Genomic DNA, 19,069 nt, shown 5'->3' with positions numbered 1-19,069 from the left:
CAATCATGTAGTCACAACGGTCTCATTCTTTATGCTAAATAATATTATAAAGAAAAACCTTTTCTCAGTTTCTCTCTCTTGATATACTCCAACTGATAGATTTTTTTAATGCATGAATAAGGCCATGCTTTCCACTTTCCATAACGGCATTAACTGGCGGAGCACTACTGCAGAGTGATAGGGATGAGCGTGACTCCAGGACAATTAGCCCATTATGGTGGATTAATAAACATTAACGGCAATGGTCTCCAAGGAGAGACAGGGAATTCATCCACACAAGCTAGAACCTAAGTGGTCTCGGACAGTGCGATGTTTCAGAGGAGCATCCTCCCGCGTATATTTATATTGTGGAACATTCATTCCACCTGCCGAGACTACAGCATGGGTTTTTCAAGAAGCGTGTTTTAAGGTTTCTTAAGGGTCGGCAACGCGCACGTAACTTCTCTGGTGTCTCAGGCTTCCATAGGCTACGGTAACCATTTACCGGATATCAGATGGGCCGCAGGCTTGTTTGACAACATCGTAGTATAAAAAAATGAGAACCGTGTGGAATTCGACCTGAAATGATGTGGGGCCACTAATCCCCATTAAAAACAGTCCCCTCCCACTAATAATTGACTTTGGGTTTTTACACATGCCACTTGTTTAGTCTCTAATATATACAAACGATATAAAAATAGACCTACATTTAATGCTGTTTACAAAATCTTGAATATTTTATAAACAAAGTAATAATTGTGGCGTTAACCATCTCCTCCCATTCTCACTTGTCGTTCTGTCCCTCTCTAAAAGGAAACTGAGGTCATTATGGTACCATAAAATAAGTTTTTTATAGCAGAAACTATCTAAAATTGTAAACTTATTTTTATAGAAAGGTCTAAGGTTAAATCGATATATTTAGATTTTTCGTTGATTTGATATTCCATATTTTCTCAAGTTTTAGAATAATTATTACAAAAAGTAGGTGTTGATTTTACTACTGATTATTTATTGGTTGAATGTTGATTAGTATTTATTTATACTAAAATTATTGATTTGCACGTAAATTTGTAGAATAAATTTGAAACAAAGTATTTATTTTCTGTCTAATATTATGTTAGCGGTAAATTATTAGTTTATTATTAAAACTTACTGTAAAAGGTTATATTAATCAGTATCTTTGCCAATTTTATACCGATTTCATTTCGTATATGTTTATTTTGTGTAAATTGCAGGCCTATTTATTTTATCATCATTGAAATAAGGCGTCCCTAAAATATATTTTTCCATTTTAATTACGTTATACGTTTAGGGGCGGTTATAGGGGGGTTAAGGGATCGATAAAAGGAAACATTGTACGACAAGGGGGTGTTAGGGCTCTAAATTTTGACATATCAAAATCTATTTATTAACACGTTGACGAACACTTGCGGATATAGCCGTCAAAGCGAAGTGGCATGATGGCAATAGCCGCCTAAAACCTAACGGTCGGTTTTATACACTGCGGCAATACTGGCACAAATGTGCATTTACCGGCGTACAAGTAGAAACCTATTGTCAATTTTTTAACTTGAATTTTGTTTTCCACCTGTATGCAGCTTTAGTACGCACTTGGTTGCCAAGGGAGTAGTGCGATCATGTTTGAATTGTGTCAAAATTAAGTTTATTTAAGCAGAAAAAGTAAGACTGTACTTCTAATATTCTAAAAATTACAATAGTGTTAATTTTTGAACGATACTTGTTCCTACTGTCCGTCAATGTGTTAAAATACATGTAGGTATAAGTATTTGATCACTAAATTTAAAATGTAACGCCACACCAGGGTGTTGCAAATGTAACTGACTGTGACAGAAACAATCACGTGTGACATAAGTTATGGACGGTATACGGTGGTATAGACCAATCTTCATAATTTATTCTGTAACCATTGTAGCATTTATAATAGGAGAATCACGAGGTATATATGCAATATATATATGGGTTTTGTATCTCGGCACAATTGCAAATTATTGATAATATTTATTAAAGTTTTTTAGTAGTCGATAATCTCACTGTGACAAAGTACTAAAGTATCTGTTCAATATGTTGTAAAACAATTTATAATGGGATAAACATTTTAATACAGTGTAATGTAGCTTATTAAGGTATATAGATTTTTTTTATATTATTGTTCATTGTTCAAAAATTTGTTCAACAAAGAAACATCAAATATATTAATATTAAAAGAGTTTCTCAACAATCCTGATGTACTTAATAGAGGTACTGATACTGATGCCCAGTACTGATTTAATAGTGAGATTTCCAACTGTTGATTATCTAAAGAAAGCTAGCAATTACTTGGAGATTGAACACCGACGGAAATCAAGTGTAGCGATGCGTTAAATGTGACATGGTAAAATTTTCTTTGCGGTGGTACCAGAAACTCTCACTTTTCAACCGACTGCCAAAAGGTGGTACTTAATCCGATCTGTTTTTTGTGTATATATTACGTGATATCTTGACCGGAACTGTACGGATTTTGGCGATTTGTTCTGCAGTCGATGTAATTTTTTATTCAGTATTATAACCAGCATATGAGAATAGTGTTTGAAATATAAGTAGTCAGCTTTTTTGTGTGTATCAACATGTACTTTTTAAAAATTTTAAAAATTCCCATTTTTTACAAGTTATGAAATATTTAGATACCATAGTACAACGACGATGCTTTTTTATTTAACTGTGAATAAAAAACAAGCTGGTATGCTTAGTTAGTGATAGGCATAGTACAACCCAGTTTGGATTACTGTTAGATCAAGGAATGTAGTAATTAATTAAAAAAATACATAGTAGGTGTAGCAACTGTTAGCACATGAAACCTCTTTTTGTGTAAACTTATTTTCTATCAGTCAACAAAGTCTACTATTTATTATTAATTTTAAATACTCTGAGAATACCTATATAACAGGTAGGAACACAAACAAAATTGAAGTCCTATATATTAACTACTTACTTACTATATATAACTATCTAATTAAGTACCACAACTATTCATCAATAATAATAAATAAATAAATCCACAATAAATTATACTTATTATTGGGCTTAAAGTTTTTACGTGTAGCTTTATATTATTCGAGAGTTGTCATTACATGCGGCATAAAAAGAGATAAATTTTCGATAACGCGACGTACTTATTACATTCTTAAGATTGCTTTCAGCAATACGGCCGCCTTATTGTAACGATATATGTTGTCCTTTAACGCCTTTTTCTTTACTGTGTGTTACAAATAAAGTATATTCTATCTATATTAACATATATTCGTTCTGTGGTTTTTGACATGGGAAATATATACTAAAGTATATATTAGATATATATAATCGCATTGGAAAGAAGCATTTGTATGTTAGATATATAATATAGGTGATATTTTCTTCATTTTTTATATGTTACACATTAAATGGTATTCGCTCTTTGCAACATTCAAAAACTAAAAGTACATGAAATAACACAATTCATTATTGTTATTTCATATCAAATCACATTACACAAAAAAGATATTTCACAAAACAAAACATTACGGAGCCATTACGGCAATCTAAAAAAAGAAAATTGTGCAACATTACGCACTATTATCATCTTTACGGTGCAAAACAAAGCTTTATGACCAAAAATGGTAAACGCTTATGAATAATGTTTATATCAATCGTTAAAGCGAACTCGTTCTTATGTCATGGTATTTGAGTGCAATACGAAACCCGGAAACGTAATGGCCGCGGCATAGTTTTTTGCGAAATGGTTAGGAAGAAGAAATCTAGCAATCCACGTGGAAATGACTTGCGGGTCAAGTACGTTATGTGATAATATTAGTTTTTTCTTTTTCAAATATATATACGTACCTATTTATAAAGATTATGTCGAATGCTGTAGATAGTTCAGTTATTAACAACGTCGTGGCTTAGTAGTTCACTACTTTGACTTCTACCGTAAAGAACATGAGTTCGAATTTGATTATTCCGTTAAACAACCAGTTTTTAAATATATTGTGAGGGGATGCGGCGAGGTGTATTTATAGTATAAGATTGTTGGTATCCGGTACCCTCTACGTTCATCGTGGTGTGAAAATAATATAAACAGATCGTTACTGTACTATAAAAAATAAACCAGGCGTGACAGAGTGATCAAAATCAACTTTTGTACTTACTATATTTTATATTATCTGCAGCGTTTACCATAGTTAATACCGAGGTATATATGGAGTATATACGCCTCGGTTGAATAGCATAGAAAATCCTTCATTCAGTAAACCTAATTAAGGACCGTTTGAATAGACATATCTAGTTACCCTTCTTTAATTTGCCGCTCATTCGGAAAACAGTCTCTCACAAGAAGCACGAGCAAGAAACGTGTTGCTCTTTAAATAATCGTTCTAACTTTACATTATTAAGTGGAAACGTTTGAATACAAACTATCAACTAGCACTAATTTATTAGAGTCAAATATTCCATAAGATTAAATCAATCGTAGTACAAGCAGCACTCGTTCACGAGTATGACGTATGAGCCAGCCATTACTGCGCTCGACCATATTTTAGGGAGCACAATGACCCCGCCCACCACGCCATTAAATTTTGAAATAGGATTGCTTATTCATTTTTTCATGAAAATAAATACTACTTTAATATGTCTTTTCTTATATATTATACTTCAAGATACTGGAAACTTAATTTACAACAAACGAGATTTCAAGTTTAATAAATGAAGTATTGTTATAACAAAAATCATTGATATCACTCTAATAGAGCATACGTTTAAATAATTATTTTCTTCATTTTTTTACATAAGTTTCTTTTTATTTGAGATTCCATATTCTTTGTCGAGATTAACCTAAGAGAGACAATTACAACATACTTCTACTGTTATTAACATAACTAAGAGTTAACAAGCCATTCCAAGTTAGTAACAACTTTACAAAAGCCCTGAGAACCATAATTTTCTTATTCCGGAATGTAAATTAACAATTTCCATCTATTAAAGTGTTTGTTTTTACTTTAAAAATAGTTTCTCTACATACATATTGTACTTAAATATGGTTTAATACGAGTCCTCTGAGAATATATCAACTTAAACAGATCTGTCCTAGTTTGGAGACTACTGATAACACAAATGAAATTTCAATGTGGTAAAGAATGAATGTAAAACTATAAATAATGAAATTCATGTATTAAGATTAAGTAAAGAAATAAATTAAAACAAAATAAATATCAGAATCGTTAAGTACTTGCATAACTATTATGTATTTAAGGCCTAGCTGAATGATACACCTAAATCTTTCTCAGGAATTATTTATTGATAGATGATAATCCGTTATATAGTTTTTTGCAAACGTACATACAGACGAGGTAATAACGTATAATTGTTGTTATAACTTAAAACGTGTTATCAATATTTGCCAACACTTAATGTGTGCATTTACAAGTACCTAATCTTTTAGAATACTGTAGCTGACTTATTTCAAAGCGCTTTAAAGCGTAACAGTGCAACAAAGAAGGAAATATGCAATGGTAACAGATTTAGCTTTTTCCGTATAACCACGCAAATGCATTAAGCAGACTGTAATACATCAGCATTAACGAGCTACACAACGAGGTCAAGTACATCCTTGATGATCATTGCGAACAATGGTCGAGTTGCAGCCACATGCGCAATATGTAGTAACGAAACGCAGTAACCGATACGTTCCGGTTCGTTCTCTTAAATTAAAAAAAACCCTTATCTAGTAGTAGTAATCTATGCTATATATATTAGTATATAGTATTATAAAGTGAAAAGATATAAAGATATCTATAGTAATGTCATAAATGCTAAAGCGTGTCAGTATGATAAAAGGTTTCTTCACGATTATGGACTGAACGGAGCTTAATGAAAGACGTGTATCACGAGGATGGATATAGGCTATCTTTTAAAAGCAAACGAAATCGCAAAAAATATAGTATTATTTATTTTTTTATGAGGGATTAACAAATGGAAGGGAACTAAAAATATTTAATTGCTTTTAAAAATTATTCCACGTACAGAAAGTTACATATCATATCAGCGACGAACATAGGGTTTAATCCGCGTGTAGTGCCGCTGGATATATATATATATTAATTCAACGGTCTGTTTTTTTACGTAATTGGAACCGTCCACCTGATGATAAGTGGCAACCGTTGCCGATAGACTTACATAAATAATAAGTACTATGAACATCACGTTATCTTGTCAACCCCGTGATATCCCCCATGTAGAGTTCATTCAGGAGGACTAAAATATCTTGCCTGTTATTATTTTACTGCCTTATCTCACTCTTCGACTGAATTACAACTTACAAAGCAAGCTACTTAACGGCTGATAGTTTTGAGACTGAGGTACTATCGCATATTACTTTTTACAAAATGTACATTGGTAAAAAGGACATGTTGCATGTTGGAAAACTTGATTCTAACGTCATTTGTTGATTGAAGTGTAAGTCAGCAAAAATAATCAACGTAGTTAAGCAAAACAGCAAATATAATTAAACCTAAGTTTAGGCATCGCAGTAATTCAATAGCCCATTAATTTTATCATACGTATTCATATCTATTCTTAAAGTAGGACGTCCACGATTACTCATCACTAAGCCCATTAGTTGAAGCTGATAAGAATATTAAATAGTATCGTTTATCTATTTTTGTATACTCGTATTTATTCAGCTATTATTTGATGTCAGATTCTATGTGGTCATATTTACCATCTGAGCAACTTTATACCCCCATATTTTTTTTGTTTGTAAACCGATTGGAATAAAACAAACATTAAAATTTAAGTGAAACTCACCACAATACATTAGTATTAACCCAAATTTTAAGAACGGTTAAGTCGTTTCTGAGATTGGCGCGTGCAAGCAAACAGACAAAAGGTTACTGTAACTTTGATAAAGTCCTCCAGCAATAGTTTAATCATACATTTTTCATGTAATGACAGTCATAAGTTCTATTCCCATTATAAATCCTGATACTGTATGCAAAATATTGTGAATATGAAAGTCAATTTCAGATCTCCTGTCGTTAGCCAGTTAACCAGTTGGTGCTAGAGTTCTACTCAAGGGGTACAATGTAGTAAACTCCCTTATGAATTTTTATATTATATTTACAAATTATTATTTATTACATTAATTAGCTGTGCCCGCGGTTTCACTCGCATGAAATTTATAGCCTATATGTTATTCTGATGATAAGTTATAATACTGTAAAGTTTTATCAAAATCCGTTCGCTGGTTTTTGCGTGAAAGAGTAACAAACATCCATCCACAGTTACAAACTTTCGCGGTTATAATATTAATAACATACCTATATTCTTGCAAACTCAATATTTATTATTCTGTTAATTTTGATAAATGTCTTCTTTCGAATAAATGTATACTTTACAAAATAGATTCATAATAAGGACAAAAATAAAGATAGAGTTATTAATTTTGTATTTTCAAGCAATTTATTTGTTGTACTATTACCAAGATACATAATTACACACTTAACATTTCTTAATGAAATTAAATAATTATTATGTACTTATTATACCGGAGCATATAACAAACAGTTGACTAAGTCATTGACAAAATTTTCTTTCCGCTATAGAGTGGAATATATTACAATAAAATGAATGAAATTTAACTAGAACGCAATTTTATATTCTGTTAATGGCTCAAATAGAAAAGGGAGATCATTATTCAAATGAAGTAGAAATCAAACCGCAGTAGTAAATCAATTTAAGTAGTTTTCTATCTTTATATATTGCTATTTATAGTGAATTCTATTAAAATGTATAATAAATTAGTTTTTAACAACTTTGTAAGATTATCAACTAGTAATTAAATTAATTTGCCATTACTTATATCTTAACATCCGTTGCTTGGTAACCAGAGAAAATTAAGCATAGAGTAGTCTTTAACAGTAACATAGTACGCGACAGATATAGGAGCTGTCTGTTTATTCCATTATTAGAAACTGTAGTGCCGTGTTCAGTCTATTCAAAAACCTATTTCAATTGCATTTCGCATAGCTAAAAGGCATTGGTCAGACCTTAACCAAGTTTCTTTGGAACTACATGATATAGAAGCGTTTGAAAAAGAATCCTCAATAAAAATTGTGAAGTAAGCCGCACAAAAAAAAAGTCGAAACGAGATCCTCCACATTTTTGATGTCGGTTGAAAACGTATTACAACCTCGGAGCATAGCAACTCAATCCGTGCTCTCCTATTCATGTCATACGCAATTAAATATTACACAATACCGCACGATACAAAACAATAGAACGCCTATAATGTGCAGTCGCGGCGCGCGCGCACCACTGCCCCACAAACCGACTCTTGGCTGCAATTAAAACAATTTTTACCATGTAACAACCACAAAGTTTGCGTACTTCTATTCAGATTTAGTTCGGTATAAATAAAGTGATAATATCACGCCATTGTGTAGCTAGCTTTTGTTTTATATGTTCACATGTGTCTGATAGATAACATGGAGCAGTGTTCTATAATATACTACGTAATATATATACAATAAATTGAATTATAAGTATATGATATTAACATACGCCATATAATGTTTATACGCACATATGTATGTACCTATGTGTTTAATACGATTGATCTCTGAAGGTTTCTCTAAGTGTGTCTGTCTCTTTATTACCTCTTCTCGACTAATCAGCAGAATATAATTTTATTGAAATTCGATCTGAAGATAATATCATGAAGATGTATATAGACTTTTATCTCAAAAATTCAGACAAATGCGCGAACAATATATGAAATAAAGATACAAAGAGAACTCCTGCAGTTGATGATAGATTTGTCTACTGATATCATATTTAACGTCTTTAATGGGTCGTAATCAAGAGAGAGTCAGAACAGACTGACATAAAAACGTAACACCTTAGTCCCCGTATTATATAACGTATTAGAGGTGTCTCAGTAATTTGCGACGCCCACAATAATTTTCATAGCTACAGGCTACGATTGCCACTTTCCATTAGGTGGGTAGGCTTGTTTGCTATTACGTCTTATAAAAATATTATGTACTTGCTTATATTACGACGAAACTGGTTTCCGTCCGTCCGGAACGATGACCGTGACCATCATTGACCGGGAATACATGGAAGCATCCATAATTTATGTCACATATTGAAGGAAGGTGAAGAGGTCGATGAAGCGTGACAAAGAATAAGTAGTAGGAGTCATTACTTTCGTAATATCACTTGTGAAAATCTATATTTTATTAGTGAGTAAAATTTTAATGGAAGTTTAAATAAATTGGACACTTCTGTTTGTTTTTTAATTTAATCATTTTTAGATGAATTTGCAGAATATGTGACGTCACGTTATGAAGGAGGGAGTCTCATAAATATGATCAGCTATGACAAAGATGAGGAGACGTTAAAAATCATTAAACTCGTATGCCGTATTTATTGTACGGCCCCATTTCCTAATTATAGTATAATAGAAATAATAGATGCTACATAGTGTAGACATCTCACAAATGTGTCAATATATAGTTTACAACATGAAAGTAGTGGCCTAGGAGACAATACAGCGTAAAGTGAAAGTGACATTAAAAATTGGTGACAGACTGCAACAATGGAAACAGCCGACCCGAATCCGATATAAATCAGCTTTCGAACTCATTTGTATAAATGCATATGTAATAATTATAATATTAATACGATATAATAATAGACCCGCGAAAATTTGAATAATATTAACCAATTTAATTATACATTTATATTATACTTATGCATAAGACATCATACCTTGACAGGCTATTATGGCGATATGAAAGTTTTTAGATACACGGGTCAAATGGCAAAATTATGTAACATTTGAATGTTATTTAGAGTTATAAGCTCTGACATTTCAGAACTTGGTCTAAGGATTTCTCGTTTGTTCCAAACTACCCATGTCGTTTAGGCGTAATGAAAGGAATCAAACTTTACGACCCCATTATGTCTGCGGTCTAATACAATAAAAATGTTAGTTTAGTGGTAACAATCTGGACTAAGTCCGACATTATTGGGGTCATTTGCTTATTGTTATATATGACATTTTGACATTAGTTAGCCCAATAACAAGAAATGAATATATATTTAACTGTTACATCTACTTGTTATTGTGTTAGTAAGACACGAGTATTTTTACTAGGACTAAACTATTTCCATCTTTTTAAACGTTACAATTTTTAGTGGATTTTCCAGTATTTGTAATTTTTTAGCATTGCATTGTAATCCAGCATTGTACTAGGTGCGCGATGAGTCCTATTAATTTATTATTATTATAGTAATAGTATCGAACTATTGTGACACTTAGGTATAATATTTTTAAATGATATAATAGCCCAATAATTAATAACTATAATTCCGTAAATACGTATTTGAACTTATTATACCATACAATCATATTGAATTAATATTTGGCTAGTGGACACCAAATACATAAAATAAATAAATGTGTTTGTCGAATGCTGCAATCCAATGTACTTTGTATAATAAATCATATTTAATAAAGAAATCCATTCAAATTCGATTTGAAGATTCTAATTATTAGAATTCATTTATAAAACAAAATTTTGTCTGATATTTATTTTATAGTTTATTATGACATACACCTTTTATAGAATTACTGTAAAGGGGTATTTTATATCAAAACTGGCTGTTTACTCGCAATATTTAGGGTATTATGTCATTCAGGTAAAATTATCAAAAATACTTCATCAGTGGATGGATACGTTATAACTATAACATTAACTTATTTTCGGAATATCATTTCTTTATATAGTAGTATTGGCTGTGCATAGTGTTGTCTGTCAGGAGTAGTCAGGACTAACAATAATAAGTATATGTTTATTTTAGAGTTTATTACGCAATGTCTTCACAATACGCGTTGATTATAATTGATCGTAATGTTTGAACATGTTATAGTGTGGGCAGGGTCATCGGAAGTGCAGCTAACAAGCGAAGGCGAGCGGTTATTTGTCATTACTTCTCATATAACGGCAATGAAATTAACACTTCTGATTCAACGGCTCTGATACAATTGAACTTAGAGGCGCAAATTGTTCTGTAATTAACTCTAATTAAGTAGCTATACTAATATTATTTATAGAGAAAGCGGATTTTGTTATGAGGAAGGTAAACTTCGGAATAACCGTACCGATTTGAAAATTGTTTTTCAATTTTTGAAAGGTATTCGTCTTACAAACTAACAAAGTTATGAGGCGATCCACCAATAACCTGGTAACTCTACATCACATTCTCACAAAAGAATGCAACGCATTCTTTTGACGAGTTTTTATTACACCACATGTATTCACATTGATTTACTTTTATTTAATAAAACTAACATAGTAACTGGTACTTAAGTTGGTGACATTCTTCATTCAACAAGTAATATGTGAAAATGTATAATCTCATAAGTATTATTTATATAAATAAGTCACAAATAAAAAGTTGTTGCAAATAGAGTTTTCTATAATAGTTGTAGGATAGTTGCAACTCTATCCTATGTAGTAGAATATTGAATAAAAAACTGTTTGAGGTAAAATTCAAACTAATTGAACCTCGAAACCTAGGAACTATTAGAATTAGAGTTGAGTAATTTGTGTAAAATATTTCATAGTAATGAATTACATCTGTTTGATTTCATAAATAATTATATTTATTACTTTGACAACTCTTAATAATTCAAAAACAGTTGGAAGTTTAAATTCCGAGACAGTAATGAAATCTACTATATAATATTATTTTTTATTATCAGTAATATTATCCTTATTCTTTCCTATATTATAAACTATGAATACATTTTCGAAACGAATAGTTTTGAAAGATTGTTTCCTGATCTGAATTTATTTATAACTATCGACGTTATCATTAAAGATATGACCATGTCATACGCGTAATACAATGTCTATTTACGTCGTCGAATAACTCTATGTATGGTTTAGTAGGTGACGCGGTATAAACGAAGTCTCTTCCGATATGACCATAATAATTTCAGGAAATAAACTCTTTAGTAGTTATAGGTAATTGCAATTTAAGACTCCGTCATACTGTAATGATATTGCAACTTTGTGTAAACCATTATGCTTAAAAATGATAAATAAAAATAGCATCAATAAATATTTTAGAAATCAATAAATACCAAATGCTGTAACGACGTACAATTTTAAAGTTATTATTTTATTTATTGTTGGTATTGGATAACTCGAACGTGTATGTAGTAGATTGAATAACTTGATTATTTTCTTTTTGCAATTATTTTTATATAATTTATTTGTTTTTACTAACTTTTTAAATACATAATAAAAGGCAAGTCTATATATTCTTTAATAATCTGTCAAATATTGTAAAGTGTTAAGAAATTAAATAGATGCCGGTATTACTTTACATAATCTAACTAATTTACATAACTACAGACGAATCGTATGTTTTACACTCAATTTGTGTAAATAAGTAAGCGTCATTAGTGATATTTATACTACTAACCTATATTTTATAATAAAAATAATAAAATATATATAAATATCTACGATTTGTAGAATTGGTTCTTAGATCACAGACCAGACTCCCAAGTCGTGCAGTAAAATCGTCTAGACCGCGTCTAGACTAATTCTGTAGGATCGATTCGCAAAGGCACCCCTCTTGAGAATTTGTATAGCCCTCCAATCTAGCTGGAAAACTTTCAGATCACGTTTTGTCCAAAACTCAGAGTTCATTAGACTGTCTGCTTCAAATATAGACATAAAATATAATCCGGACAAAACCTCTTTAATCGGACTTGTGAATAAAATTTTATATTTTACTATATTATTATTATCATAATAAATAGGTTCAGTTCCGTGAAATTTCTACTTGGCCTACTAATCTTTATGTAGCTATACCTAATATTAGTCTTAGCTAAACCTTGCTATGTTACTCTGATTTAATTTGTTACTAAGATTTACCATCAGATTAACTATACCAGATATACGATCACAGTAGATTTTGAACATCCGCCTATGCGGTTGATGCGTCAAAGTCAACAAATATTCTATCAGTCATCCGTGACTGGATTAACTTATTACGTCAGTTGCTTCAAAACATTGTACTTTATGATCTACGGTGTAAGTGCTAATAAAACATGCAACGGTGCCTTTACGACTTTCGGTTTCATCAGAAATGTGTGTAAAGTTAATACCAACGCGCAGTACACTGATTTCGTTCATGTAATATGTGTTATGATTTGTATGTAGGTTAATGCTTTTCAAATATGTTTATGATTGATGGACTGTTCTGCAGAGACCAGTACACATGTAATGTGTTCCCGTTCTGAATATTTTAATAGCAATCGATATATTCCCGCATTCAATTTTGAAATTATTGTTTCAGGTATGTATACGAGGGCAATAACGTTAATGCAGGTTATATATATTCAGCAGTATTATTTATATTCTATCTTATATAAATCATCGTTAAATTTAAACACTATTTAAAAGCTTCTTTATTAAAAATTCCCGATCTACCATTGCTTAAAACCGGATCGTGGCGTTCCTCTTACCGTACTCACGCACTTTTCCCACGTTTCCTAAGTTGTAGTCACGACCATTACTTTTTGTAGAACGCTTATTTAAGAACAATAGCATCAAGTTCAGTTAGAAACAAGTCTTTACTGTCATTTATCTAAAATTTATATTCCTTATACAGACTCGTATCTCTGCGAGGCAAATACCACAGTGCCTTTTGCTATTTTAAAGGTTTATTTTATAAGCGCACGTGTTCATCCTAAGCACAAAGAAGCTCAAAGGTCACTCTATGAATAGAATAGCCAGCAGATGGTTCAGTTGTACAATGGAGTTTTACAAGATGGATAATAAATTAATTCCAAATAGAGAACACAGTGATGCAGATTTCTTTTGCCTAATTTATGCCAAACCCTATTTTAAGTCTGGACGTTTCTTCTTCATTATTAATATTTCATTGGACATAGATAGTTTGAATTCTTTTATTATTATGTATAGATGTGTTGTTTTACTTCTGCGTTCTGAATCGAGTTTTCATGACTTCAACTGTATATACCATTGTTTCGTTCTTGGTATTCTAATATTAATGACTCTTGTATGCAGGTCTTCATTGTTTATTCATTGATCTGTACTAACATTAAATCAGCTATTGTCTCCATTCGTGCATGGTTATATCATAAACGCTTGTATTTTTCCAAATGATATTATCTATTACTTAATTCTGTTTGTGTTTAATACCTATTTTGATTTTATATCTTTTTCCATTGTTGGTACCTATATTGTACGAGTATTTATACAAAACCGTGTTGTTTTATAACCTTTGTTGAACAGATCCCCAATCAAATGTCTTGTCCATTCTTCTTGGACGTGTCTGGATTTTAAATGTAGTACATGAAATTAATTATATTTAGATATTTTAGCAATTAAGTGTTATAATCTATTTATATTATCATACATATTGATATTTGATCTGTGTTGCAATGTTTTACAATGGTGTCCCAAATGTGGCACAATGAGTGTTGCGTCCCACTTCACGGAAGCTCGTGAGATTTGGGTATTGTTTGCATTGTTCCCTAAACCGACTAGTTTGTCACAATTTCTAATTTCGTCCGTTATATCGCCATTGGCCTCGATGGCGAAATTGAGGCCCTTGTTACTACAATTTTTTTTTTAATGAATGATTCCTGTGCGTATTTTACTTTTATTTTCTAAAACGTTATACCAGTAATTTAGATAACATTGTAGTACAATTTTAAAAGTAGCTCATAATTGAAGAAGTAATAGATAAATTGAGTAACCATAATTCACGAAACTTGCTTGAAATATACTTTAACTTATATCATAACTTGTCAAGTTCTTTTTATAAAAAATAAACATTTAAAAATAATCAATTGTTTGAAGTATTAAAGATATACTAGTGCTAATATGGAATTAGTATAATTTAAATTCTTGCATTTTTAAAATCAATATGAAACGTGATGTCATTCGCACAAATATTTTTTTATATGATATTCCTTTTTTATATACTAATAATACTTAATTTTTAATATCATACAAAAACTACGAAGGTAACCGGTAACCGGTGCCGGGTACCGTCAGTGTACTAAAGACGTTGGCTATCTACCAAGCATTGTTTGTTTACGGTTTACGTATCTTCGTAGTACGTCCATGTGTAGGTAACGGGCCGTTAAGATGCCGCGGGGAGCGTTGCCAGCGGCCACCGGAGCCCGAGCAGGGGCAGTCAGTCGCGCGCGACACTCGCGCACGCTTGTTTGAAGCGTGTTGCCCCCCCCATGCATAACAGCTGATCGGTGCCTCGTAGTACAAAAATATTACACGGAAACTTATTATCTAATAAACACAACACGAAATTCGACAATAAGTGACCGTCGAAGGTAATATTTGATATAGGCAGAGGTACTGCACCGTGCCACAGCCAGATCGATATCCCAAAACGATCCTGCGACCTCCGACGATTTCAGCTCAGCAATACCGTGCAATATTATTGTTGCAATAAATCTAAAGACTGATTTTGTGTAGTGATTTTAGTAAGTAACTGTGTAAACAGCATTGTCAGTTCATATTACAGTGCAGTGTCCGGGATGTAATGGATTTCCTTGATTGACTTTTATATCGAGTGATTTTGCTGCATCTTCGAAGGCATTGTTGACTCTGTGGGTATTGTATATATGTAATATTTCCGTTTTCGTAATATTTGTACTGTAAATATAACGTTACAGACGTTATATTTCAAATATAAACATGTAATAATTCTTAGCAATTACACTTATCAGAAAATTATCGTTTTTTTTATTACACAGTAGTCTGTCGAAATTTGAATGTGGTTAAGGTAATCATTTGCATATTTTTTATAATCACTATATGTTTCTTATTTTGACGCAGTTCAAATAACATCTTTATTTTTAGATTAGTTCGAATCATTGAATAATGTGTGGCATAATACTCTGTTGAGGTTTTCCTTTAGTTTCTGTTGGCCATTTATCTATTAGTACGTTAATACTTATATATATATTGTTCATAAATATAGTCATTTCTCTTTAGTTAATTCAAGATCTAAATATTTAGAATAGTTAACATTGTAATCAATTACGATTTTGTCGCTACCACCGCTGTTGTCTGTAAGTGCACTGAACCCCGTCGAGCCATCCCCAGATCACTGTTGAGGGGTGCGTTACCCTCTGAATGAAACAGGGTCGACAAACCCGATTGCTTTGTATTATTCGACGATTTGCAAGAATTTACCAATTTGTTGTGTATATACCAAAAATAAAATAACAAATAGCGAAACGTTTGTCGTAAAATGTATGTCAAAAGTATTGGTTCATGTTTACATACTATAAAACTAAGACGCCGTCGCTGTCTGTTCGCTTATATCTTTAAAATTACGCAACGGAATTTAATGCAGTCGTCAACAATAGATAGAGTAATTCAAGACGATATTTATAGTACAGAAAAGCCGAGAAATTCGGATTTGTAATGCATACGTGCGAATCCGCGACGGATCGCTAGTATTTTAATATTTTTAAATACAAACATACATGTCCACAATGATGTTATTCATACAAGAAAAAGCAAGCTAGTCAGGTGATACAAACGTATAATGAAAATACTATTAATGTTCTCCACTCGCCTTGATCAAGAGGAATAAAGATATTGGGGAACTAAATGAGCCTTAGCTATCTATTTTATATTATATCAACTCAGGTTCAACTTTGAAATATTAATATTTCCATAAATATTTGCTCGAATGCTCACATGTGGATGTCTGATCTTACTGAATGAAACAGGAATTAATACCAATACGTATTACGATTGTTCATTAATAAATTAACATATAAAACAGTTAATGGTTTTAATACCGTAGTTTCAACGACTATAACATTAGACATGGCCTATAGATTGACGTATTGTTTGGTAGATTATGGCTTTGCAATCATAATCTAAATTTCGGTTATTATCATAACAAACAAATATTAAAATGATAAAAACTTGAAATATATCGCTGTGTTTGTAATATGCGAAACCAAAATACATCAATTCTAGCTGATCCGGGAATTATTTCTAAATAGGACTCAGCTATATCAATATAAAAATTAGCCTACGAGCTATTCTCAGTTTATTTACCCTTCTTGTTTCCTAGGTTATTATGTTTCCTATTTATATTCTACTTACTTCTAATCTGTTTACCATTACTACTTACAATAATATCTTCTCACATGGATTTCACGGTACGTTGATTAAATGTAGACTTTCACTATTTTAGTGTAAGTAATATCAAAGATACGTGTGGTAATTACAAAAATTTTACAGGTATTTTTTTTATATATATGTAGATCTAGAAAAATACAATACACCACATCATGAATGTTAATGATGGTCACATTAATGGTATCTATCTTTATCTTTACATAATCAAATGTCTTCTAAATAATGAATTTAACGCTATTTCAGAGCAGTTTGCCTCAGTATTGCTAATATAATATTTCTATCTTTTTGAACCCTAATCAAATTTTAATTCTATTATATATCTATGATACATCGTAATTTTTGGCTCTCGTTAATATTAAACATCTAATAAAAATATTTTTATTATTTCTATTCTTTGTATAGTATAGTATTTGTATAGTATATTCGATTGAATGTTTTTTTTAAATACTGAAAGTTTTAAAACTATATATTCTTTATATGTAAAAATCTCTTATTGCTTTGAATTCATGACTAAACACGGATTGTGATGATATTTAATTATTTGTTCTATATAAAATACGAATTATGTTTAATACTGTTTTGTGATTAAACTACGTCATTGAAAACACGTAAAAAATAAAATTATTGAAAGTATCGTAAGTAATTGCCGGTGGTCAGAACGAAATAAATTCAATTCGCATTCGAACGTGTAGAGGAACTCATTTCAAACAGAAAGCGGTCAGATTGATCAGATCTATACTGCAATTTCACCTTCTTTTGTATTCCAGGAAGTTGTCAGGAGAGAGTATACTTCCCAGAAACTATCTGTGATTTGCGTAATTTTAATGTGCATGTTAATACATGTGTTATTTCCTATAGGAAATTGTAAGTAGTTGTATTATGTTACCAGTTATAAAGATCTAATTCAGTACATAATATGGTAATCATTTCATATAAATTATAATATAATAGTTAGTTATTATATGATATATAAATGAGATTTCGACGTAAAATCGTGTTGTAATAAAATAGATAAATATCGTAATATTCTGTATATTTACAAGATTTGTGCAATAACCTCATATAGTAAAATTATAGGAAATATTTGTAATATATTATTTTGACTTGGAATAAATAAAAACACCTTAGTGTAGTTTTGTGCCCTAACTGTATTAAATGTTCCTAGTATAGAAAGTATTAACGTTTTACATTTTACGTTCCTTGAACATTGTAATAATCTTAAAACTTGAGTATTAAATCGACTAAATAGCATCGTATTGAACAAAGTTTCCGTATGCATATTCTACAGAAGCGTAATTTTTAAAAAGAAGCCTATAATTTTCATATTTAAAATCCTTAATTATATCTAAATGGATATTACTGTACTAGTTTCTTTTTGTTATCGTTTGGTATTTTTGCAGCTTAGTCATGGGTTACCCGTGCGAGGTTAGTCACGTCTCTACAAACTTGATTTGCGATAGATTGTATTTTACTATAACCTTCGCCAGTTGTCGTTGTGCTATTACATGTTCATCCAAGGCTTTAAATTATTACATCTTAGCCTAGGTACTGCGGTTTGCTTCTTCTATATTATTTTAAAAAATAATAACAGTCAGTCATCAAACATCTTTCGATTATCGGTTACATATAAACAGTTAATCTATTTCGTTTTCACGACTATTTATATTACAATGCGATTACGTTTCAAGTAATCAAAATAATTTAAAGATGTGCTGATAATAACTACTAATTAATTATACACCAGTATTAAATATAAGTGAGTAAAGGAATATCCACTCGAGATATTTTGGTTAACATATTACTTCACGTCATCAATAACT

At 31.2% G+C, this 19,069-nt stretch overlaps 1 protein-coding gene across 2 annotated transcripts in view; it reads left to right on the top strand.

The window, feature by feature from the left end:
- The window catches only part of LOC131848282 (supervillin-like), a 110,763-nt gene that overhangs the window by 15,390 nt on the left and 76,304 nt on the right, over window positions 1-19,069 (top strand). The window lies entirely within an intron of this gene.

The sequence above is a fragment of the Achroia grisella genome, unplaced genomic scaffold (genome assembly GCF_030625045.1).
Source record: "Achroia grisella isolate CSIRO2021 unplaced genomic scaffold, CSIRO_AGI_Agris_v1 utg546, whole genome shotgun sequence".
In the NCBI taxonomy this organism is placed as follows: Eukaryota; Metazoa; Arthropoda; class Insecta; order Lepidoptera; family Pyralidae; genus Achroia; species Achroia grisella.
Note: the sequence above shows the minus strand (reverse complement) of the source record. Positions and strands in the feature narration are given on the sequence as shown.